We start from the raw sequence: 24,847 nt of genomic DNA on the forward strand, positions 1-24,847 counted from the left end.
CCTGTGACCAAATTGGGTGTGGTATGGTAAGACCATAGCTACGTTCAATTGCACCCTCTCCTGACTCACGAGATACGCTGGCTAACTGCAAACATTCTTTGACCATTCTGTTTACCCTTTCAACGAGACCATTTGCCCTTGGGTTATATAATGCTGTTCGGTGATGTTTTATTCCACTGACTGTCAAAAATTCCAACATGGTGCTTGAAGTAAACTGCACCCCATTATCCGTTACTAATGTGCTAGGAATCCCTTCACGGGAAAAGGACTCCCTAAGGAATTGTATTACATCCAGTGTGGTTACATTATGCACAGCTTTGGTCATGACCCAGTGTGTGTGATAATCAACTAATACTAAGATAAACCTAGCTCTTGATCCAGGGCACGTTAGGGGTCCTACTATGTCCAACCCTAGCTTGTCCCAAGGTTTAGTGGGGACCTCAACTGGGGATAGGGGCGCCTTACGTGTACTTCTGGTCTTGTCACTTAGTGAACAATGGGTGCAATCACGTACGATATCCTCTACTAACCTATCCATAGTGGGGAACCAGTAGGAGGCTCGTAGTCTGCTCTTGGTCAAAGTTCTTCCCAAGTGTCCCTCATGTGCTAAATCTATAAGTTTCCTCCAGAGTGCCTCAGGGGGAACTATTCTCTCTCCTCTCATTACAAGTTCCTTAGTTAGATGAAGTTCTGAGCGTACCTCCCAATATCCCCTTACGTCTTCTTTGACCTGTTGGCATTTATCAGGCCAACCCTTCACAATCATGGTTTTCAAGGTTTGCAAGGTCGGGTCCCCTGAAGTAGCTATGACCCATTCTTCTTTAGTGATACCCGACAATTCTACATGGAGCACAGGATCAAAACTCTCAATGGTCTCCTCCTCTCCTCCCTTCCTAGGTAATCTTGAGAGACAGTCGGCTACAATATTTCTTTTTCCTGGAACATATTGCATGTCAAAGTTAAAGCCTTCCAACCCCATAATCCATTTTGCAATCCGGGGGGTAGCTTGGTCCTTACCCTTAACAGTAAATAATGAAATAAGGGGTTTGTGGTCCGTTCTAACTACAAATGGTAACCCCCACAGGAAAAATTTAAAATGATTGATTGCCCAAAAACAGGCTAAAGCCTCCCTCTCTATTGTGGAATAGTTTAGTTCTGCCTCCTTTAGTGACCTGGATGCGAATGCCACTATTCTCTCCTGTCCATTTACCCACTGAGATAGAGTGGACCCTAAACCTTTTCCACTCGCGTCTGTAGTAAGCCAAGTTTTCCTGGTGGTATAAAAATTTCCTAACATAGGGCAATGGATAATGGCTTCTTTAACTTCATCAAATGCAATTTGACAGTCTTTGTTCCAATCAAATGGTATATATTTTTTTAATAATGCCCTCATGGGAGCTGTAACTGTAGCAAAATTATACACAAATTTTGACATAAATTCAGCTAAACCCAGAAACGATCTCAACTCTTCTTTAGTGGTTGGGGCTGGAGCTTCTTTCACCGCCACTACTAGATCACATTTGGGTTCCACGCCCTCCTTGCTTATTTTGTGCCCCAGGTATTCTACTGAATCGACACCCAATTGGCACTTCTCTTTCCGGATGGTCATGCCAGCTTCATCTAGGGCTTGGAATACTTCTTTTAGTGTTAAATTATGTTCACTTTCTGTACTTCCATACACTAGTATGTCCTCCTGGAAGCACATTACTTGTTTGATTCCCTGCAAAACCTTCTGCATGATTCTTTGGAATACCGCTGCCGCTGATGCGAGACCAAATGGCATCCTGCGATATCTAAACGCCCCAAATGGAGTGATAAAAGAAGTGAGAGAATATGAAGATGGGTGCAACTCCACTTGGTGATATGCAGAAGATAAGTCAATTACACTAAAGTGTTTGGCGGAACCCAACATACTTATCATTTCATTTATTTTAGGTAGGGGGAATCTATCTACCCATATATTTGTGTTTAAGTCCCTCAAGTCCACACACAGACGAATGCCTCTGCCGTTGGATTTCTTGGTGACAACTATCGGTGCCAACCATAATGAACTTTCAATCGGTTCTATAACACCCAATTCAACTAATTTGTCCAATTCTTCTTTCAGGGGTTCCCTCATTAGATATGGTACCGTTCTAACTTTATGTACTACTGGTGTAGCCCCCTCCTTAAGTTTAATTTTGTGTTGGAAGTTTTTCAACAATCCCAACCTATTCTCGAACAACTTGGGATATTCCTCACATATGTTTTCACAGAGATTATGCAAATCCACTAGTAACACCTGTTCCTCGCCATTGGGATCCAGTTTGATTCCCAGTTCCCTCTGGTGCCTCCAACCCAGCAAGTTGGATCCCCTCTCCGTGATGTACACCATACCTGTGGTATGTCTGCCCTTGAACATGATATCTAGTTCTAGCATTCCCTTAAGAGGTATGGGATCGTTGTTGTACCCTCCTGGTCTAATATTGGCCGCATGCAGTTCATAACCTTTCTCCTGGAACTTGTCAACAAACGTTTGATAATTCAAGAATGTATACGGTGAACAAGAATCGGCGTAGACCTGTACCTCAATGTCATCCAGACTAACGTCACACACAGGATAGGTGTTATTGAAAGGTTCTTTTACCTGATTACTCTTAACCTGCAGAATGAATTTCGTGCCTGAATCAGTGACCTCTTCTACTCTATTTGTTTTTTTCTTGAAGTTTCTATTGTTTTTGCAGACCCGCGCATAGTGTCCTTTAGTCCCGCACTTCCTACACAAGCACCCACGCGCAGGGCACTCAGGACTATTTGCTAGATGTTTGGGATTCCCACATCTGAAGCATCTGCCTTTTGTTATGTCTTCATCACTATTTCTCCTTGTTTTGGTAGCTAATACTTCTGAAACTTCATCTTTAACCATTACCCCTTCATCCCTTGCCTTGCCGCCTTTTATTTCCTTCACTCCTTCCACTTCAGGTGTATTCTTAATCTCTCTCATGCATTCTACTGTATGTTCAATGCCCCTTGCCATATCCACAGCCTCTTTAAGAGTAGGATTGTAAGTAAGGAGCTTCTCTTGTACCCTTAGGTTGTTTGTGCATCTAACTAACTGATCACGGATCAATGAGTCTTCTAACTCACCAAAATCACATGTTTGAGCCAGCCCTCGCAGGGAAGCTATGTAGGTGCCAACCTTTTCATCTTTGGCTTGTACTCTACTGAATAATCTATGCCGCTCTAGGACAATATTAACTTTGTGCCCAAAATGACTCTCCAACTTGTACAATGTTTGTTGAAACACATCTGAGTTCTCACCATCCTCCTCTCCCTCTCCTTCATTAGCTGAAATGTTCTCATACACTTTTCTTCCTTGTATTCCTAAGTTATGTAGTAGAATATGTTGCTTCCTTAATGATGTGAACTTTTCTCCCCCAATAGCAATTAAATAAGATTCAAATAATTTAGACCATTCCCTCCAGGGTAGCAATGGTTCACCAATTTCGTTTAAGAATGGAGGAGGCTGGGACATCCCTGCTGCAGCCATTATGTATTTGACTACAGTAGAGTATATTATGTTATTGCTTTCAGTTCCTTACAAAAAATACACTCTATATATAAAAGAAAATTATTGCATAAAGATGTGCAGACTTCGCATTAATAACACAAACCTAATACTGCATCACAGAATAATATGCCCATATTAAAACAGTAAATTTCAGGATAATCACCAGCCTATTCAATCTGTACCCAATGCTATACTTCTAAATAATATTTACAGTACACCATTTTGCTCATATTCTGATACAACTTAGCACCGAACAAACTTTTATTTTGAAATCGTCCTTTTTCTGCCCAAGCTATCTTCCTGTTCGAGGATTCAATCTCCTTCCTCGAGCATATGATGAAGTCTTCCGAGTCAAGAGTGTCTCCACATGAAGCAGTGAGCCGTTCGCACCCCGTGTGAAACCACAGGTGACAATACTAGCTGCAACAATGCTGGCAAAAGCCTCCGCTCACTACATTATCCGTGTCGCCCCTGACATAGAAGTTCCACTCAGGTTTCTTAGTCGGCGTCCCGGAGTCCAGCGCACCGCTGAGACGCACTCACTGCGCTCAGCGCCGCGCTCAATGCGAACTTTCCCAAAGCGATCCTTACGTCCGTGTTGTGTCGTTGTGCTCTATTTAGCGCCTCACGGACTGCGCTGACCCAGAAATTCCTCTCAGGTTCCTCAGTCGTTGTCCCGGAATCTAGCGCACCGCTGAGACACAGTCACTGTGCTCAGCGCCGCGCTCAATGCGGACTTCCCAGGCGATCCTTCCGACCGTGTTATGCCGCCGTACTTAGCGCCTCACAGAGCGCGCTGGGACGCTACAGCAACCAAACCATTTTCCGTCCATCCACGAACGCCAGAATAACGGGGCTATATTACTAGAGTTGCCTTAGAAATTTCATTGTTAGCGCTATGTCACCGAAATCTTCACGATTGAACTGGCTAATCCTTACAACCGGTTCTTTTTGGTACTTTAACCTTATGACACTGTGTTTGTCGCACATCCAACCGTGTTGAATAAGGAGGCTACACTCACCGTATTGCCAGTATCCACCTCACAGCACACTCCCTTATGACGTGCTGAAGCGCTATACAGTCATACGCAGCAGAGTAAATATGAAATAGTAGCGTAAACAACCGCTACTTTGCCTGCTTACACACACAGGCGCCAATTACCTCAATGTCATAAAACTCAAGCAGGAAGCAGGTAATCCACTGTGGTGCTGAATCAATCAGGGGCAAGGAGTCTTCACTGCCCCTGCGCAGTATCCCATCCTCGTCGCCAAAAGTTCATCTGTTGTAATCAGAGTCAGTAGCCCAGATGATTAACGTAGGTTTATTGGTAAACTCCTTGCATTACACCTTCACAGTTCACTGCTTATCACCCTCTCTCAAGCTTCCACCAACTCTCTTCATCCAACATTCTAAGGTGCACTCCAGATTGTACCATTCGTCAACATTCTATAGGAATGGTTGGAATGCACCAATTCACTAGTATAATTACACTGTAGATTACACAGATTTAGTAAATAGGAAATAAGATTATTAGAATAATAATAATAGTGTACCTAATTTAGGAAAAGAAGTATGTTAGATATATTGGGTTAATTGAACAACACATTACAACAGTCTAGACATATTTAAACAGTGTCAATTTAATAGAAGAATTGTGGACAATTCAGAGGGGAGGCACCAATGTTTTTTTTCCCATTGGGTGGATGCGGCATTAAAGAGTTTGAAGACCACAGGTCTAAGTGGACACTAATATACCTGGATGCTCCTGAATCCTAGCAACAGATGCCAGCAAACCTGGCTGGAGAGCTACTGTGTTGGACTGATCCTGTCAATTCAAGTGGTCTTTCCTAGAGAGTCGGAGGTCATGGAAATAGATGGAGTTGATGGTAATCTACAGGGCTTTGAAGTTTTCCCATCATCATCTGTCTCAAAAAAATGTGCTAGTAAAGACAGAGAATAAGGTAGCTGTCTTTTACATTAACCAACAGTGAAGCATGCATTCAAAATCCTTCAATGCAATAGCAGAACAATTGGGTTATTGGGCAGAGATCAACCTGTTGCACACGTCGGCAGTACACATCAAGGGCACCGACAATGTGATGGCAGACAGCTGGAGGTTTCCAAATTTGCTGGAGTTGACGTTATCCAGGTCGTTGTTTTGAGAGATATGCCGAGAGTTTGTGAAACCCTTTCTGGATCACTTTTCAAACAAGGACAATGCTCATCTTTGTCGATTCTGATCCAGGCTTCCGGAACAAGGAGCCTAGGTAGTGGACGTATTGGTGATAAAGTGGCTGAGAAGTCTCCTTTATACATTCCCCCACTTTTTATTGATCCAGATGGTTCTCTTCAAGTCTCAGCAGGGGGGAGGGAACTTTATTCTTGTGGGCCCTTATTGGCCAGAGATGTCATGGTTTCCTCTTCTGAACCCCTGGCTCTTCTACCTCCTTGAGTACTGCTCAAGTGTGTCTCTCTCAGAACGTCGTCCCTGACCTTCTTGCTCCAACTCACTCTATCGCTTTGGAGGTTGAGAAGTCTGGACTGCTAGCAAAGGGTCTTTCCTCTTCCTTAGTGGAGTTAATTCAGCACTCCAGCAGGCCTTCTACTTCGAAGTCTTACTCAAAGAACTGGAAGTCTTTTGAGACGTGATGTTCTGCTCATGATCTTTTGGCACCTACCTGTAGTTTGTCTGCTATTTTGCATTTTCTTCTGAATGGGTTTCACTTGAATCTCTTTCCACTCTGAAAGCTCATTGCTTTGCGATAAAGGTTTTTAGGGACTTTTCTGTACCTTCGTCGATGTTACAATCTTTGGTGTCTAGACTGTTCTGATCTTTTGTCAATTGTAAGACCAGTTGAAAAATCCCTTTTCTCCAACTCAGAATCTTCCTACTCTTTTATAGGCTTTGCAATTTTATCTCTTTGAGGATCTGGATACTGTAGACATAAAGATTGTTTCCTATAAAGTTATTTTCCTATTTCCTATCACCTTGCTGAGAACAATTGGGGAGCTGGGAGCCTTAAAATGCTGTCCTCTCTTCATTTGATACTTTGGAAGATGGGGTAACTTTAAGGCCTAGCCTTACCTTTGCTGCAAAGGTTAAGTCTATTTTTGATAGATCTTAGGAAATAATTCTTCCTTCTTTCATTCCCTCTCCTTCCTCTCCGGAGGAACATTTGCTGAATACACTTGATGTTTAAAGAGCTCTTTTCATTCATGTCACCAGGCCTCTGCAGTTCAGGAAAACCGACTCCTTGTTTGTGACTTTTGGACAGCCTGGAAAAGACAAGAAGGTGACTTTTATGACTCTGAGTAGGTGGATTAAGTTGTACATTTTTCTGGCTTTGCAAGGCTTTTTAGAATATCTTCCAGTTCAGGGATGGTCTACGAGAGGAATGGCCACCTCCTGGGTTGAATTCCAGTGAGTAACAATCTAGGAAATTCCTAGGGTGGCTACTTGGTCCTCAGAGCATACATTTGTCAAGCATTATGGCTTAATAATTTTTCGGTTTTGCATTTGAGTACCAATGTTTTGAACTCTGCATTACCCTTAGTCCATCTTGTCTTTGTCACAAACATTACATCCTGCCCACCTTCCCATCAGTCCTTTGGCAAGGGCTTGGCACCCAGGTTGGGTGCATGGGGCTAGCATTTAAGGATCCTCCTGTTCTTTCTTCCTGTTGGAAGGTGACATCACCTTACTTTGTAATGACTGTCACAAGGACGCAATGGACTAAGGCTAATGAAGATTACCAATAAGTAACCAACGCATCACCACTCTTTCTGAATGTGCGTGGCTCATTCCGCAGGACTAGTTCTTTGTATGATTCCTGGATTTTCAGAAGCCCTTTGATGGCAGCACCCCCACACTAAAAAATTGTTTCAGCACCACTGTACAAGGGTCAGTTGTCATGCTCATCTGCGGCGTAAATTTGCATTGAAGTAGTCTAACTCCCCAGGCCTTATCTTTTGCTCAATTTGCCTTTGTGAGTTTTCTCTCAATCACTGTCGACTTCCTTTGATCTTTCTTTCTTCTTTCACTTCACCTTCGCCTTCAGTGTATCTTTCGGCCCTCTTAAGAGACACACCCCCTTGTAGCCACTTCTATACTTCTGTCACCTAATTATTTTCCTATCCTTTCCCCTGTAACGTTGCTGATCCTAGGTATAGCATCACTATCCATAATCTGTTCACCTGAGTTATGTTCCTCTTATCCCCACGCATCTAATAATCAGCTCTTGGTCTCCCTCCACCTCTCACGAGACATAGTCTGAGGCAGTGTCTCCATCTTGGAGAGACAATCCCTTGCACTTGTGTTGTTCTACTGGCGCTGACGGTTTGAGCTTTGGTCAGCAGTGGCAAAAGAAGGACTAATGGAAAGTGAACGTATACTGGAGCAACAGAGTTTATGGATTTATAAGAGCTTGATTAAATGAGAAAAAAAAAGTTTAGTTGAGAGAAAAAATGCAACCTGGCCAGTACAGGGATCGAACCCACGACCTTGGCGTTATTAGCACCACGCTCTAACCAACTGATCTAACCAGCCATGAGTACTAAAGATATCCTTTTTCCATGTAATGCAGATAGATAGAAGAGTTGGTCTCACTATCGCAATTCCTTCTTACTTTTCTCCTTCCGCCCCCTGTCTGGATTACAATAACAAGAGCTGTGGAGTGCTGCACGCCAGCCTCAGTGCCTCTTCTTTCACTCAATCTCACTGTGTGCTGTGATATCTTTCTTACATCGCTTGTTGCCGGAAAAAAAGGAAAGGAGGGATAGTATTTTTATTCTTTTACAACAAAACCCAAAATGCATCGGCTTGCTTGGTCATTAAGTTTACAAGGCCAGCTGCTTTTGAGATATTATAATTATAGTGGTTATTCGGCGTTGGAGGTAAGAGAGTTTTTTTTAGGTCTGGCCATTCCTTCTGCTTCAAATTACTTGAGCTCATGTCAACAAAGTAACAACAAAACGTAGCCAACGGTTCGTTGCTCAAGCCTTCCCTACTGCGCCTTCCCATGTCTCTCCTGCCGACCACAGTGCAGGAAATCTGAGTTTGCATTTGCGCGAAGAGACGTACAACACAAGAAGGCGTGCTTTTGTGCGCCGGGCACCACCCGGCCTGTGCATTCCTCACTCTCGTGAGATCAGTTTACTCAGCAGAGCATGACGCTGCAATTGGTTAGTAGGGCAGGCCTGACCAGAATAGTATATTTGGGGTCATGTATTTGATTGCATTTTTAAAACAGTAACAGAACTTAACTGCAATGTTTAAATAGGTCTAGACATATTTAAACAGTGTCAATTTAATAGAAGAATTGTGGACAATTCAGAGGGGAGGCACCAATGTTTTTTTTCCCCATTGGGTGGATGCGGCATTAAAGAGTTTGAAGACCACTGGTCTAAGTGGACACTAATATACCTGGATGCTCCTGAATCCTAGCACCAGATGCCAGCAAACCTGGCTGGAGAGCTACTGTGTTGGACTGATCCTGTCAATTCAAGTGGTCTTTCCTAGAGAGTCGGAGGTCATGGAAATAGATGGAGTTGATGGTAATCTACAGGGCTTTGAAGTTTTCCCATCATCATCTGTCTCAAAAAAATGTGCTAGTAAAGACAGAGAATAAGGTAGCTGTCTTTTACATTAACCAACAGTGAAGCATGCATTCAAAATCCTTCAATGCAATAGCAGAACAATTGGGTTATTGGGCAGAGATCAACCTGTTGCACACGTCGGCAGTACACATCAAGGGCACTGACAATGTGATGGCAGACAGCTGGAGGTTTCCAAATTTGCTGGAGTTGACGTTATCCAGGTCGTTGTTTTGAGAGACATGCCGAGAGTTTGTGAAACCCTTTCTGGATCTCTTTTCAAACAAGGACAATGCTCATCTTTGTCGATTCTGATCCAGGCTTCCGGAACAAGGAGCCTAGGTAGTGGACGTATTGGTGATAAAGTGGCTGAGAAGTCTCCTTTATACATTCCCCCACTTTTTATTGATCCAGATGGTTCTCTTCAAGTCTCAGCCGGGGGAGGGAACTTTATTCTTGTGGGCCCTTATTGGCCAGAGATGTCATGGTTTCCTCTTCTGAACCCCTGGCTCTTCTACCTCCTTGAGTACTGCTCAAGTGTGTCTCTGTCAGAACGTCGTCCCTGACCTTCTTGCTCCAACTCACTCTATCGCTTTGGAGGTTGAGAAGTCTGGACTGCTAGCAAAGGGTCTTTCCTCTTCCTTAGTGGAGTTAATTCAGCACTCCAGCAGGCCTTCTACTTCGAAGTCTTACTCAAAGAACTGGAAGTCTTTTGAGACGTGATGTTCTGCTCATGATCTTTTGGCACCTACCTGTAGTTTGTCTGCTATTTTGCATTTTCTTCTGAATGGGTTTCACTTGAATCTCTTTCCACTCTGAAAGCTCATTGCTTTGCGATAAAAGTTTTTAGGGACTTTTCTGTACCTTCGTCGATGTTACAATCTTTGGTGTCTAGACTGTTCTGATCTTTTGTCAATTGTAAGACCAGTTGAAAAATCCCTTTTCTCCAACTCAGAATCTTCCTACTCTTTTATAGGCTTTGCAATTTTATCTCTTTGAGGATCTGGATACTGTAGACATAAAGATTGTTTCCTATAAAGTTATTTTCCTATTTCCTATCACCTTGCTGAGAACAATTGGGGAGCTGGGAGCCTTAAAATGCTGTCCTCTCTTCATTTGATACTTTGGAAGATGGGGTAACTTTAAGGCCTAGCCTTACCTTTGCTGCAAAGGTTAAGTCTATTTTTGATAGATCTTAGGAAATAATTCTTCCTTCTTTCATTCCCTCTCCTTCCTCTCCGGAGGAACATTTGCTGAATACACTTGATGTTTAAAGAGCTCTTTTCATTCAGGTCACCAGGCCTCTGCAGTTCAGGAAAACCGACTCCTTGTTTGTGACTTTTGGACAGCCTGGAAAAGACAAGAAGGTGACTTTTATGACTCTGAGTAGGTGGATTAAGTTGTCAATTTTTCTGGCTTTGCAAGGCTTTTTAGAATATCTTCCAGTTCAGGGATGGTGTACGAGAGGAATGGCCACCTCCTGGGTTGAATTCCAGTGAGTAACAATCTAGGAAATTCCTAGGGTGGCTACTTGGTCCTCAGAGCATACATTTGTCAAGCATTATGGCTTAATAATTTTTCTGTTTTGCATTTGAGTACCAATGTTTTGAACTCTGCATTACCCTTAGTCCATCTTGTCTTTGTCACAAACATTACATCCTGCCCACCTTCCCATCAGTCCTTTGGCAAGGGCTTGGCACCCAGGTTGGGTGCATGGGGCTAGCATTTAAGGATCCTCCTGTTCTTTCTTCCTGTTGGAAGGTGACATCACCTTACTTTGTAATGACTGTCACAAGGACGCAATGGACTAAGGCTAATGAAGATTACCAATAAGTAACCAACGCATCACCACTCTTTCTGAATGTGCGTGGCTCATTCCGCAGGACTAGTTCTTTGTATGATTCCTGGATTTTCAGAAGCCCTTTGATGGCAGCACCCCCACACTGAAAATTGTTTCAGCACCACTGTACAAGGGTCAGTTGTCATGCTCATCTGCGGCGTAAATTTGCATTGAAGTAGTCTAACTCCCCAGGCCTTGTCTTTTGCTCAATTTGCCTTTGTGAGTTTTCTCTCAATCACTGTCGACTTCCTTTGATCTTTCTTTCTTCTTTCACTTCACATTCGCCTTCAGTGTATCTTTCGGCCCTCTTAAGAGACACACCCCCTTGTAGCCACTTCTATACTTCTGTCACCTAATTATTTTCCTATCCTTTCCCCTGTAACGTTGCTGATCCTAGCTATAGCATCTCTATCCAGAATCTGTTCACCTGAGTTATGTTCCTCTTATCCCCACGCATCTAATAATCAGCTCTTGGTCTCCCTCCACCTCTCACGAGACATAGTCTGAGGCAGTGTCTCCATCTTGGAGAGACAATCCCTTGCACTTGTGTTGTTCTACTGGCGCTGCCGGCTTGAGCTTTGGTCAGCAGTGGCAAAAGAAGGACTAATGGAAAGTGAACGTATACTAGAGCAACAGAGTGTATGGATTTATAAGAGCTTGATTAAATGAGAAAAAAATAGTTTAGTTGAGAGAAAAAATGCAACCTGGCCCGTACGGGGATCAAACCCACGACCTTGGCGTTATTAGCACCATGCTCGAACCAACTGAGCTAACCGGCCATGAGTACTAAAAATATCCTTTTTCCATGTAATGCAGATAGATAGAAGAGTTGGTCTCACTATCGCAATTCCTTCATACTTTTCTCCTTCCGCCCCCTGTCTGGATTACAATAACAAGAGCTGTGGAGTGCTGCACGCCAGCCTCAGTGCCTCTTCTTTCACTCAATCTCACTGTGTGCTGTGATATCTTTGTAACATCGCTTGTTGCCGGAAAAAAAGGAAAGGAGGAATAGTATTTTTATTCTTTTACAACAAAACCCAAAATGCATCGGCTTGCTTGGTCATTAAGTTTACAAGGCCAGCTGCTTTTGAGATATTATAATTATAGTGGTTATTCGGCGTTGGAGGTAAGAGAGTTTTTTTTAGGTCTGGCCGTTCCTTCTGCTTAAATTACTTGAGCTCATGTCACCAAAGTAACAACAAAACATAGCCAACGGTTCGTTGCTCAAGCCTTCCCTACTGCGCCTTTCCATGTCTCTCCTGCCGACCACAGTGCAGGAAATCTGAGTTCGCATTTGCGCGAAGAGACGTACAACACAAGAAGGCGCAATTTTGTGCGCCGGGCACCACCCGGCCTGTGCATTCCTCACTGTCATGAGATCAGTTTACTCAGCAGAGCATGACGCTGCAATTGGTTAGTAGGGCAGGCCTGACCAGAATAGTATATTTGGGGTCATGTATTTGATTGCATTTTTAAAACAGTAACAGAACTTAACTGCAATGTTTAAATAGGTCTAGACATATTTAAACAGTGTCAATTTAATAGAAGAATTCTGGACAATTCAGAGGGGAGGCACCAATGTTTTTTTTTCCCATTGGGTGGATGCGGCATTAAAGAGTTTGAAGACCACTGGTCTAAGTGGACACTAATACACCTGGATGCTCCTGAATTCCTCGCAACAGATGCCAGCAAACCTGGCTGGAGAGCTACTGTGTTGGACTGATGCTGTTGATTCAAGTGGTCTTTCCTAGAGAGTCAGAGGTCATGGAAATAGATGGAGTTGATGGTAATCTTCAGGGCTTTGAAGTTTCCCATCATCATCTGTCTCAAAAAAATGTGCTAGTAAAGACAGAGAATAAGGTAGCTGTCTTTTACATTAACCAACAGTGAAGCATGCATTCAAAATCCCTCAATGCAATAGCAGAACAATTGGGTTATTGGGCAGAGATCAACCTGTTGCATACGTCGGCAGTACACATCAAGGGCACCGACAATGTGATGGCAGACAGCTGGAGGTTTCCAAATTTGCTGGAGTTGATGTTATCCAGGTTGTTGTTTTGAGAGATATGCCGAGAGTTTGTGAAACCCTTTCTGGATCTCTCTTCAAACAAGGACAATGCTCATCTTTGTCGATTCTGATCCAGGTTTCTGGAACAAGGAGCCTAGGTAGTGGACGTATTGGTGATAAAGTGGCTGAGAAGTCTCCTTTATACATTCCCCCACTTTTTATTGATCCAGATGGTTCTCTTCAAGTCTCAGCAGGGGCGAGGGAACTTTATTCTTGTGGGCCCTTATTGGCCAGAGATGTCATGGTTTCCTCTTCTGATCCCCTCGCTCTTCTACCTCCTTGGGTACTGCTCAAGTGTGTCTCTCTCAGAACGTCATCCCTGACCTTCTTGCTCCAACTCACTCTATCGCTTTGGAGGTTGAGAAGTCTGGACTGCTAGCAAAGGGTCTTTCCTCTTCCTTAGTGGAGTTAATTCAGCACTCCAGCAGGCCTTCTACTTCGAAGTCTTACTCAGAGAACTGGAAGTCTTTTGAGACGTGATGTTCTGCTCATGATCTTTTGGCACCTACCTGTAGTTTGTCTGCTATTTTGCATTTTCTTCTGAATGGGTTTCACTTGAATCTCTTTCCACGCTGAAAGCTCATTGCTTTGCGATAAAGGTTTTTAGGGACTTTTCTGTACCTTCGAAGATGTTACAATCTTTGGTGTCTAGACTGTTCTGATCTTTTGTCAATTGTAAGAACAGTTGAAAAATCCCTTTTCTCCAACTCAGAATCTTCCTACTCTTTTATAGGCTTTGCAATTTTATCTCTTTGAGGATCTGGATACTGTAGACATAAAGATTGTTTCCTATAAAGTTATTTTCCTATTTCCTATCACCTTGCTGAGAACAATTGGGGAGCTTGGAGCCTTAAAATGCTGTTCTCTCTTCATTTGATACTTTGTAAGATGGGGTAACTTTAAGGCCTAGCCTTACCTTTGCTGCAAAGGTTAAGTCTATTTTTGATAGATCTTAGGAAATAATTCTTCCTTCTTTCATTCCCTCTCCTTCCTCTCCGGAGGAATATTTTCTGAATACACTTGATGTTTAAAGAGCTCTTTTCATTTATGTCACCAGGCCTCTGCAGTTCAGGAAAACCGACTCCTTGTTTGTGACTTTTGGACAGCCTAGAAAAGACAAGAAGGTGACTTTTATGACTCTGAGTAGGTGGATTAAGTTGTCAATTTTTCTGGCTTTGCAAGGCTTTTTAGAATATCTTCCAGTTCAGGGATGGTCTACGAGAGGAATGGCCACCTCCTGGGTTGAATTCCAGTGAGTAACAATCTAGGAAATTCCTAGGGTGGCTACTTGGTCCTCAGAGCATACATTTGTCAAGCATTATGGCTTAATAATTTTTCTGTTTTGCATTTGAGTACCAATGTTTTGATCTCTGCATTACCCTTAGTCCATCTTGTCTTTGTCACAAACATTACATCCTGCCCACCTTCCCATCAGTCCTTTGGCAAGGGCTTGGCACCCAGGTTGGGTGCATGGGGCTAGCATTTAAGGATCCTCCTGTTCTTTCTTCCTGTTGGAAGGTGACATCACCTTACTTTGTAATGACTGTCACAAGGACGCAATGGACTAAGGCTAATGAAGATTACCAATAAGTAACCAACGCATCACCTCTCTTTCTGAATGTGCGTGGCTCATTCCGCAGGACTAGTTCTTTGTATGATTCCTGGATTTTCAGAAGCCCTTTGATGGCAGCACCCCCACACTGAAAATTGTTTCAGCACCACTGTACAAGTGTCAGTTGTCATGCTCATCTGCGGCGTAAATTTGCATTGAAGTAGTCTAACTCCCCAGGCCTTGTCTTTTGCTCAATTTGCCTTTGTGAGTTTTCTCTCAATCACTGTCGACTTCCTTTGATCTTTCTTTCTTCTTTCACTTCACCTTCGCCTTCAGTGTATCTTTCGGCCCTCTTAAGAGACACACCCCCTTGTAGCCACTTCTATACTTCTGTCACCTAATTATTTTCCTATCCTTTCCCCTGTAACGTTGCTGATCCTAGCTATAGCATCACTATCCAGAATCTGTTCACCTGAGTTATGTTCCTCTTATCCCCACGCATCTAATAATCAGCTCTTGGTCTCCCTCCACCTCTCACGAGACATAGTCTGAGGCAGTGTCTCCATCTTGGAGAGACAATCCCTTGCACTTGTGTTGTTCTACTGGCGCTGCCGGCTTGAGCTTTGGTCAGCAGTGGCAAAAGAAGGACTAATGGAAAGTGAACGTATACTGGAGCAACAGAGTGTATGGATTTATAAGAGCTTGATTAAATGAGAAAAAAAGAGTTTAGTTGAGAGAAAAAATGCAACCTGGCCCGTACGGGGATTGAACCCACGACTTTGGCGTTATTAGCACCACGCTCTAACCAACTGAGCTAACCAGCCATGAGTACTAACGATATCCTTTTTCCATGTAATGCAGATAGATAGAAGAGGTGGTCTCACTATCGCAATTCCTTCATACTTTTCTCCTTCCGCCCCCTGTCTGGATTACAATAACAAGAGCTGTGGAGTGCTGCACGCCAGCCTCAGTGCCTCTTCTTTCACTCAATCTCACTGTGTGCTGTGATATCTTTGTAACATCGCTTGTTGACGGAAAAAAAGGAAAGGAGGGATAGTATTTTTATTCTTTTACAACAAAACCCAAAATGCATCGGCTTGCTTGGTTATTAAGTTTACAAGGCCAGCTGCTTTTGAGATATTATAATTATAGTGGTTATTCGGCGTTGGAGGTAAGAGAGTTTTTTTTAGGTCTGGCCGTTCCTTCTGCTTCAAATTACTTGAGCTCATGTCAACAAAGTAACAACAAAACATAGCCAACGGTTCGTTGCTCAAGCCTTTCCTACTGCGCCTTCCCATGTCTCTCCTGCCGACCACAGTGCAGGAAATCTGAGTTTGCATTTGCGCGAAGAGACGTACAACACAAGAAGGTGCGCTTTTGTGCGCCGGGCACCACCCGGCCTGTGCATTCCTCACTGTCGTGAGATCAGTTTACTCAGCAGAGCATGACGCTGCAATTGGTTAGTAGGGCAGGCCTGACCAGAATAGTATATTTGGGGTCATGTATTTGATTGCATTTTTAAAACAGTAACAGAACTTAACTGCAATGTTTAAATAGGTCTAGACATATTTAAACAGTGTCAATTTAATAGAAGAATTGTGGACAATTCAGAGGGGAGGCACCAATGTTTTTTTTCCCCATTGGGTGGATGCGGCATTAAAGAGTTTGAAGACCACTGATCTAAGTGGACACTAATATACCTGGATGCTCCTGAATCCTAGCAACAGATGCCAGCAAACCTGGCTGGAGAGCTACTGTGTTGGACTGATCCTGTCAATTCAAGTGGTCTTTCCTAGAGAGTCGGAGGTCATGGAAATAGATGGAGTTGATGGTAATCTACAGGGCTTTGAAGTTTTCCCATCATCATCTGTCTCAAAAAAATGTGCTAGTAAAGACAGAGAATAAGGTAGCTGTCTTTTACATTAACCAACAGTGAAGCATGCATTCAAAATCCTTCAATGCAATAGCAGAACAATTGGGTTATTGGGCAGAGATCAACCTGTTGCACACATCGGCAGTACACATCAAGGGCACCGACAATGTGATGGCAGACAGCTGGAGGTTTCCAAATTTGCTGGAGTTGACGTTATCCAGGTCGTTGTTTTGAGAGATATGCCGAGAGTTTGTGAAACCCTTTCTGGATCTCTTTTCAAACAAGGACAATGCTCATCTTTGTCGATTCTGATCCAGGCTTCCGGAACAAGGAGCCTAGGTAGTGGACGTATTGGTGATAAAGTGGCTGAGAAGTCTCCTTTATACATTCCCCCACTTTTTATTGATCCAGATGGTTCTCTTCAAGTCTCAGCAGGGGGGAGGGAACTTTATTCTTGTGGGCCCTTATTGGCCAGAGATGTCATGGTTTCCTCTTCTGAACCCCTGGCTCTTCTACCTCCTTGAGTACTGCTCAAGTGTGTCTCTGTCAGAACGTCGTCCCTGATCTTCTTGCTCCAACTCACTCTATCGCTTTGGAGGTTGAGAAGTCTGGACTGCTAGCAAAGGGTCTTTCCTCTTCCTTAGTGGAGTTAATTCAGCACTCCAGCAGGCCTTCTACTTCGAAGTCTTACTCAAAGAACTGGAAGTCTTTTGAGACGTGATGTTCTGCTCATGATCTTTTGGCACCTACCTGTAGTTTGTCTGCTATTTTGCATTTTGTTCTGAATGGGTTTCACTTGAATCTCTTTCCACTCTGAAAGCTCATTGCTTTGCGATAAAGGTTTTTAGGGACTTTTCTGTACCTTCGTCGATGTTACAAACTTTGGTGTCTAGACTGTTCTGATCTTTTGTCAATTGTAAGACCAGTTGAAAAATCCCTTTTCTCCAACTCAGAATCTTCCTACTCTTTTATAGGCTTTGCAATTTTATCTCTTTGAGGATCTGGATACTGTAGACATAAAGATTGTTTCCTATAAAGTTATTTTCCTATTTCCTATCACCTTGCTGAGTACAATTGGGGAGCTGGGAGCCTTAAAATGCTGTCCTCTCTTCATTTGATACTTTGGAAGATGGGGTAACTTTAGGGCCTAGCCTTACCTTTGCTGCAAAGGTTAAGTCTATTTTTGATAGATCTTAGGAAATGATTCTTCCTTCTTTCATTCCCTCTCCTTCCTCTCCGGAGGAACATTTGCTGAATACACTTGATGTTTAAAGAGCTCTTTTCATTCATGTCACCAGGCCTCTGCAGTTCAGGAAAACCGACTCCTTGTTTGTGACTTTTGGACAGCCTGGAAAAGACAAGAAGGTGACTTTTATGACTCTGAGTAGGTGCATTAAGTTGTCAATTTTTCTGGCTTTGCAAGGCTTTTTAGAATATCTTCCAGTTCAGGGATGGTGTACGAGAGGAATGGCCACCTCCTGGGTTGAATTCCAGTGAGTAACAATCTAGGAAATTCCTAGGGTGGCTACTTGGTCCTCAGAGCATACATTTGTCAAGCATTATGGCTTAATAATTTTTCGGTTTTGCATTTGAGTACCAATGTTTTGAACTCTGCATTACCCTTAGTCCATCTTGTCTTTGTCACAAACATTACATCCTGCCCACCTTCCCATCAGTCCTTTGGCAAGGGCTTGGCACCCAGGTTGGGTGCATGGGGCTAGCATTTAAGGATCCTCCTCTTCTTTCTTCCTGTTGGAAGGTGACATCACCTTACTTTGTAATGACTGTCACAAGGACGCAATGGACTAAGGCTAATGAAGATTACCAATAAGTAACCAACGCATAACCACTCTTTCTGAATGTGCGTGGCTCATTCCGCAGGACTAGTTCTTTGTATGATTCCTGGATTTTCAGAAGCCCTTTGATGGCAGCACCCCCACACTGAAAATTGTTTCAGCACCACTGTACAAGGGTCAGTTGTCATGCTCATCTGCGGCGTAAATTTGCATTGAAGTAGTCTAACTCCCCAGGCCTTGTCTTTTGCTCAATTTGGCTTTGTGAGTTTTCTCTCAATCACTGTCGACTTCCTTTGATCTTTCTTTCTTCTTTCACTTCACCTTCGCCTTCAGTGTATCTTTCGGCCCTCTTAAGAGACACACCCCCTTGTAGCCACTTCTATACTTCTGTCACCTAATTATTTTCCTATCCTTTCCCCTGTAACGTTGCTGATCCTAGCTATAGCATCACTATCCAGAATCTGTTCACCTGAGTTATGTTCCTCTTATCCCCACGCATCTAATAATCAGCTCTTGGTCTCCCTCCACCTCTCACGAGACATAGTCTGAGGCAGTGTCTCCATCTTGGAGAGACAATCCCTTGCACTTGTGTTGTTCTACTGGCGCTGCCGGCTTGAGCTTTGGTCAGCAGTGGCAAAAGAAGGACTAATGGAAAGTGAACGTATACTGGAGCAACAGAGTGTATGGATTTATAAGAGCTTGATTAAATGAGAAAAAAAGAGTTTAGTTGAGAGAAAAAATGCAACTTGGCCCTTACGGGGATTGAACACAGGACCTTGGCGTTATTAGCACCACGCTCTAACCAACTGAGCTAACCAGCTATGAGTACTACAGATATCCTTTTTCCATGTAATGCAGATAGATAGAAGAGTTGGTCTCACTATCGCAATTCCTTCATACTTTTCTCCTTCTGCCCCCTGTCTGAATTACAATAACAAGAGCTGTGGAGTGCTGCACGCCAGCCTCAGTGCCTCTTCTTTCACTCAATCTCACTGTGTGCTGTGATATCTTTGTAACATCTCTTGTTGCCGGAAAAAAAGGAAAGGAGGGATAGTATTTTTATTCTTTTACAACAAAACCCAAAATGCATCGGCTTGCTTGGTTATTAAGTTTACAAGGCCAGCTGCTTTTGAGATATTATAATTATAGTGGTTATTCGGCGTTGGAGGTAAGAGAGTTTTTTTTAGGTCTGGCCGTTCCTTCAGCTTCAAATTACTTGAGCTCATGTCAACAAAGTAACAACAAAACATAGCCAACGGTTCGTTGCTCAAGCCTTTCCTACTGCGCCTTCCCATGTCTCTCCTGCCGACCACAGTGCAGGAAATCTGAGTTTGCATTTGCGCGAAGAGACGTACAACACAAGAAGGCGCGCTTTTGTGCGCCGGGCACCACCCGGCCTGTGCATTCCTCACTGTCGTGAGATCAGTTTACTCAGCAGAGCATGACGCTGCAATTGGTTAGTAGGGCAGGCCTGACCAGAATAGTATATTTGGGGTCATGTATTTGATTGCATTTTTAAAACAGTAACAGAACTTAACTGCAATGTTTAAATAGGTCTAGACATATTTAAACAGTGTCAATTTAATAGAAGAATTGTGGACAATTCAGAGGGGAGGCACCAATGTTTTTTTTCCCCATTGGGTGGATGCGGCATTAAAGAGTTTGAAGACCACTGGTCTAAGTGGACACTAATATACCTGGATGCTCCTGAATCCTAGCAACAGATGCCAGCAAACCTGGCTGGAGAGCTACTGTGTTGGACTGATCCTGTCAATTCAAGTGGTCTTTCCTAGAGAGTCGGAGGTCATGGAAATAGATGGAGTTGATGGTAATCTACAGGGCTTTGAAGTTTTCCCATCATCATCTGTCTCAAAAAAATGTGCTAGTAAAGACAGAGAATAAGGTAGCTGTCTTTTACATTAACCAACAGTGAAGCATGCATTCAAAATCCTTCAATGCAATAGCAGAACAATTGGGTTATTGGGCAGAGATGAACCTGTTGCACACGTCGGCAGTACACATCAAGGGCACCGACAATGTGATGGCAGACAGCTGGAGGTTTCCAAATTTGCTGGAGTTGACGTTATCCAGGTCGTTGTTTAGAGAGATATGCCGAGAGTTTGTGAAACCCTTTCTGGATCTCTTTTCAAACAAGGACAATGCTCATCTTTGTCGATTCTGATCCAGGCTTCCGGAACAAGGAGCCGAGGTAGTGGACGTATTGGTGATAAAGTGGCTGAGAAGTCTCCTTTATACATTCCCCCACTTTTTATTGATCCAGATGGTTCTCTTCAAGTCTCAGCCGGGGGGAGGGAACTTTATTCTTGTGGGCCCTTATTGGCCAGAGATGTCATGGTTTCCTCTTCTGAACCCCTGGCTCTTCTACCTCCTTGAGTACTGCTCAAGTGTGTCTCTGTCAGAACGTCGTCCCTGACCTTCTTGCTCCAACTCACTCTATCGCTTTGGAGGTTGAGAAGTCTGGACTGCTAGCAAAGGGTCTTTCCTCTTCCTTAGTGGAGTTAATTCAGCACTCCAGCAGGCCTTCTACTTCGAAGTCTTACTCAAAGAACTGGAAGTCTTTTGAGACGTGATGTTCTGCTCATGATCTTTTGGCACCTACCTGTAGTTTGTCTGCTATTTTGCATTTTCTTCTGAATGGGTTTCACTTGAATCTCTTTCCACTCTGAAAGCTCATTGCTTTGCGATAAAGGGTTTTAGGGACTTTTCTGTACCTTCGTCGATGTTACAATCTTTGGTGTCTAGACTGTTCTGATCTTTTGTCAATTGTAAGACCAGTTGAAAAATCCCTTTTCTCCAACTCAGAATCTTCCTACTCTTTTATAGCCTTTGCAATTTTATCTCTTTGAGGATCTGGATACTGTAGACATAAAGATTGTTTCCTATAAAGTTATTTTCCTATTTCCTATCACCTTGCTGAGAACAATTGGGGAGCTGGGAGCCTTAAAATGCTGTCCTCTCTTCATTTGATACTTTGGAAGATTGGGTAACTTTAAGGCCTAGCCTTACCTTTGCTGCAAAGGTTAAGTCTATTTTTGATAGATCTTAGGAAATAATTCTTCCTTCTTTCATTCCCTCTCCTTCCTCTCCGGAGGAACATTTGCTGAATACACTTGATGTTTAAAGAGCTCTTTTCATTCATGTCACCAGGCCTCTGCAGTTCAGGAAAACCGACTCCTTGTTTGTGACTTTTGGACAGCCTGGAAAAGACAAGAAGGTGACTTTTATGACTCTGAGTAGGTGGATTAAGTTTTCAATTATTCTGGCTTTGCAAGGCTTTTTAGAATATCTTCCAGTTCAGGGATGGTCTACGAGAGGAATGGCCACCTCCTGGGTTGAATTCCAGTGAGTAACAATCTAGGAAATTCCTAGGGTGGCTACTTGGTCCTCAGAGCATACATTTGTCAAGCATTATGGCTTAATAATTTTTCTGTTTTGCATTTGAGTACCAATGTTTTGAACTCTGCATTACCCTTAGTCCATCTTGTCTTTGTCACAAACATTACATCCTGCCCACCTTCCCATCAGTCCTTTGGCAAGGGCTTGGCACCCAGGTTGGGTGCATGGGGCTAGGATTTAAGGATCCTCCTGTTCTTTCTTCCTGTTGGAAGGTGACATCACCTTACTTTGTAATGACTGTCACAAGGACGCAATGGACTAAGGCTAATGAAGATTACCAATAAGTAACCAACGCATCACCACTCTTTCTGAATGTGCGTGGCTCATTCCGCAGGACTAGTTCTTTGTATGATTCCTGGATTTTCAGAAGCCCTTTGATGGCAGCACCCCCACACTGAAAATTGTTTCAGCACCACTGTACAAGGGTCAGTTGTCATGCTCATCTGCAGCGTAAATTTGCATTGAAGTAGTCTAACTCCCCAGGCCTTGTCTTTTGCTCAATTTGCCTTTGTGAGTTTTCTCTCAATCACTGTCGACTTCCTTTGATCTTTCTTTCTTCTTTCACTTCACCTTCGCCTTCAGTGTATCTTTCGGCCCTCTTAAGAGACACACCCCCTTGTAGCCACTTCTATACTTCTGTCACCTAATTATTTTCCTATCCTTTCCCCTGTAACGTTGCTGATCCTAGCTATAGCATCACTATCCAGAATCTGTTCACCTGAGTTATGTTCCTCTTATCCCCACGCATCTAATAATCAGCTCTTGGTCTCCCTCCACCTCTCACGAGACATAGTCTGAGGCAGTGTCTCCATCTTGGAGAGACAATCCCTTGCACTTGTGTTGTTCTACTGGCGCTGCCGGCTTGAGCTTTGGTCAGCAGTGGCAAAAGAAGGACTAATGGAAAGTGAACGTATACTAGAGCAACAGAGTGTATGGATTCATAAGAGCTTGATTAAATGAGAAAAAAAGAGTTTAGTTGAGAGAAAAAATGCAACCTGGCCCATATGGGGATCAAACCCACGACCTTGGCGTTATTAGCACCATGCTCTAACCAACTGAGCTAACTGGCCATGAGTACTAAAGATATCCTTTTTCCATGTAATGCAGATAGATAGAAGAGGTGGTCTCACTATCGCAATTCCTTCATACTTTTCTCCTTCCGCCCCCTGTCTGAATTACAATAACAAGAGCTGTGGAGTGCTGCACGCCAGCCTCAGTGCCTCTTCTTTCACTCAATCTCACTGTGTGCTGTGATATCTTTGTAACATCGCTTGTTGCCGGAAAAAAAGGAAAGGAGGGATAGTATTTTTATTCTTTTACAACAAAACCCAAAATGCATCGGCTTGCTTGGTCATTAAGTTTACAAGGCCAGCTGCTTTTGAGATATTATAATTATAGTGGTTATTCGGCGTTGGAGGTAAGAGAGTTTTTTTTAGGTCTGGCCGTTCCTTCTGCTTCAAATTACTTGAGCTCATGTCAACAAAGTAACAACAAAACGTAGCCAACGGTTCGTTGCTCAAGCCTTCCCTACTGCGCCTTCCCGTGTCTCTCCTGCCGACCACAGTGCAGGAAATCTGAGTTTGCATTTGCACGAAGAGACGTACAACACAAGAAGGCGCGCTTTTGTGAGCCGGGCACCACCCGGCCTGTGCATTCCTCACTGTCGTGAGATCAGTTTACTCAGCAGAGCATGACGCTGCAATTGGTTAGTAGGGCAGGCCTGACCAGAATAGTATATTTGGGGTCATGTATTTGATTGCATTTTTAAAACAGTAACAGAACTTAACTGCAATGTTTAAATAGGTCTAGACATATTTAAACAGTGTCAATTTAATAGAAGAATTGTGGACAATTCAGAGGGGAGGCACCAATGTTTTTTTTCCCCATTGGGTGGATGCGGCATTAAAGAGTTTGAAGACCACTGGTCTAAGTGGACACTAATATACCTGGATGCTCCTGAATCCTAGCAACAGATGCCAGCAAACCTGGCTGGAGAGCTACTGTGTTGGACTGATCCTGTCAATTCAAGTGGTCTTTCCTAGAGAGTCGGAGGTCATGGAAATAGATGGAGTTGATGGTAATCTACAGGGCTTTGAAGTTTTCCCATCATCATCTGTCTCAAAAAAATGTGCTAGTAAAGACAGAGAATAAGGTAGCTGTCTTTTACATTAACCAACAGTGAAGCATGCATTCAAAATCCTTCAATGCAATAGCAGAACAATTGGGTTATTGGGCAGAGATCAACCTGTTGCACACGTCGGCAGTACACATCAAGGGCACCGACAATGTGATGGCAGACAGCTGGAGGTTTCCAAATTTGCTGGAGTTGACGTTATCCAGGTCGTTGTTTTGAGAGATATGCCGAGAGTTTGTGAAACCCTTTCTGGATCTCTTTTCAAACAAGGACAATGCTCATCTTTGTCGATTCTGATCCAGGCTTCCGGAACAAGGAGCCTAGGTAGTGGACGTATTGGTGATAAAGTGGCTGAGAAGTCTCCTTTATACATTCCCCCACTTTTTATTGATCCAGATGGTTCTCTTCAAGTCTCAGCAGGGGGGAGGGAACTTTATTCTTGTGGGCCCTTATTGGCCAGAGATGTCATGGTTTCCTCTTCTGAACCCCTGGCTCTTCTACCTCCTTGAGTACTGCTCAAGTGTGTCTCTGTCAGAACGTCGTCCCTGACCTTCTTGCTCCAACTCACTCTATCGCTTTGGAGGTTGAGAAGTCTGGACTGCTAGCAAAGGGTCTTTCCTCTTCCTTAGTGGAGTTAATTCAGCACTCCAGCAGGCCTTCTACTTCGAAGTCTTACTCAAAGAACTGGAAGTCTTTTGAGACGTGATGTTCTGCTCATGATCTTTTGGCACCTACCTGTAGTTTGTCTGCTATTTTGCATTTTGTTCTGAATGGGTTTCACTTGAATCTCTTTCCACTCTGAAAGCTCATTGCTTTGCGATAAAGGTTTTTAGGGACTTTTCTGTACCTTCGTCGATGTTACAAACTTTGGTGTCTAGACTGTTCTGATCTTTTGTCAATTGTAAGACCAGTTGAAAAATCCCTTTTCTCCAACTCAGAATCTTCCTACTCTTTTATAGGCTTTGCAATTTTATCTCTTTGAGGATCTGGATACTGTAGACATAAAGATTGTTTCCTATAAAGT

At 43.3% G+C, this 24,847-nt stretch overlaps 2 non-coding genes across 2 annotated transcripts; both read right to left on the reverse strand.

Moving 5' to 3' along the window:
- Positions 1-15,353: 15,353 nt before the first annotated feature.
- Positions 15,354-15,427, reverse strand: TRNAI-AAU (transfer RNA isoleucine (anticodon AAU)). Its single transcript has one exon. It is a non-coding gene; the product is annotated as a tRNA-Ile (tRNA).
- A 7,258-nt stretch (positions 15,428-22,685) lies between these two features.
- On the reverse strand, positions 22,686-22,759 carry TRNAI-AAU (transfer RNA isoleucine (anticodon AAU)). The gene has a single exon. It is a non-coding gene; the product is annotated as a tRNA-Ile (tRNA).
- Between the last annotated feature and the right edge of the window lie 2,088 nt (positions 22,760-24,847).

This window comes from Pleurodeles waltl, chromosome 12 (genome assembly GCF_031143425.1).
Source record: "Pleurodeles waltl isolate 20211129_DDA chromosome 12, aPleWal1.hap1.20221129, whole genome shotgun sequence".
Classification (NCBI taxonomy): Eukaryota; Metazoa; Chordata; class Amphibia; order Caudata; family Salamandridae; genus Pleurodeles; species Pleurodeles waltl.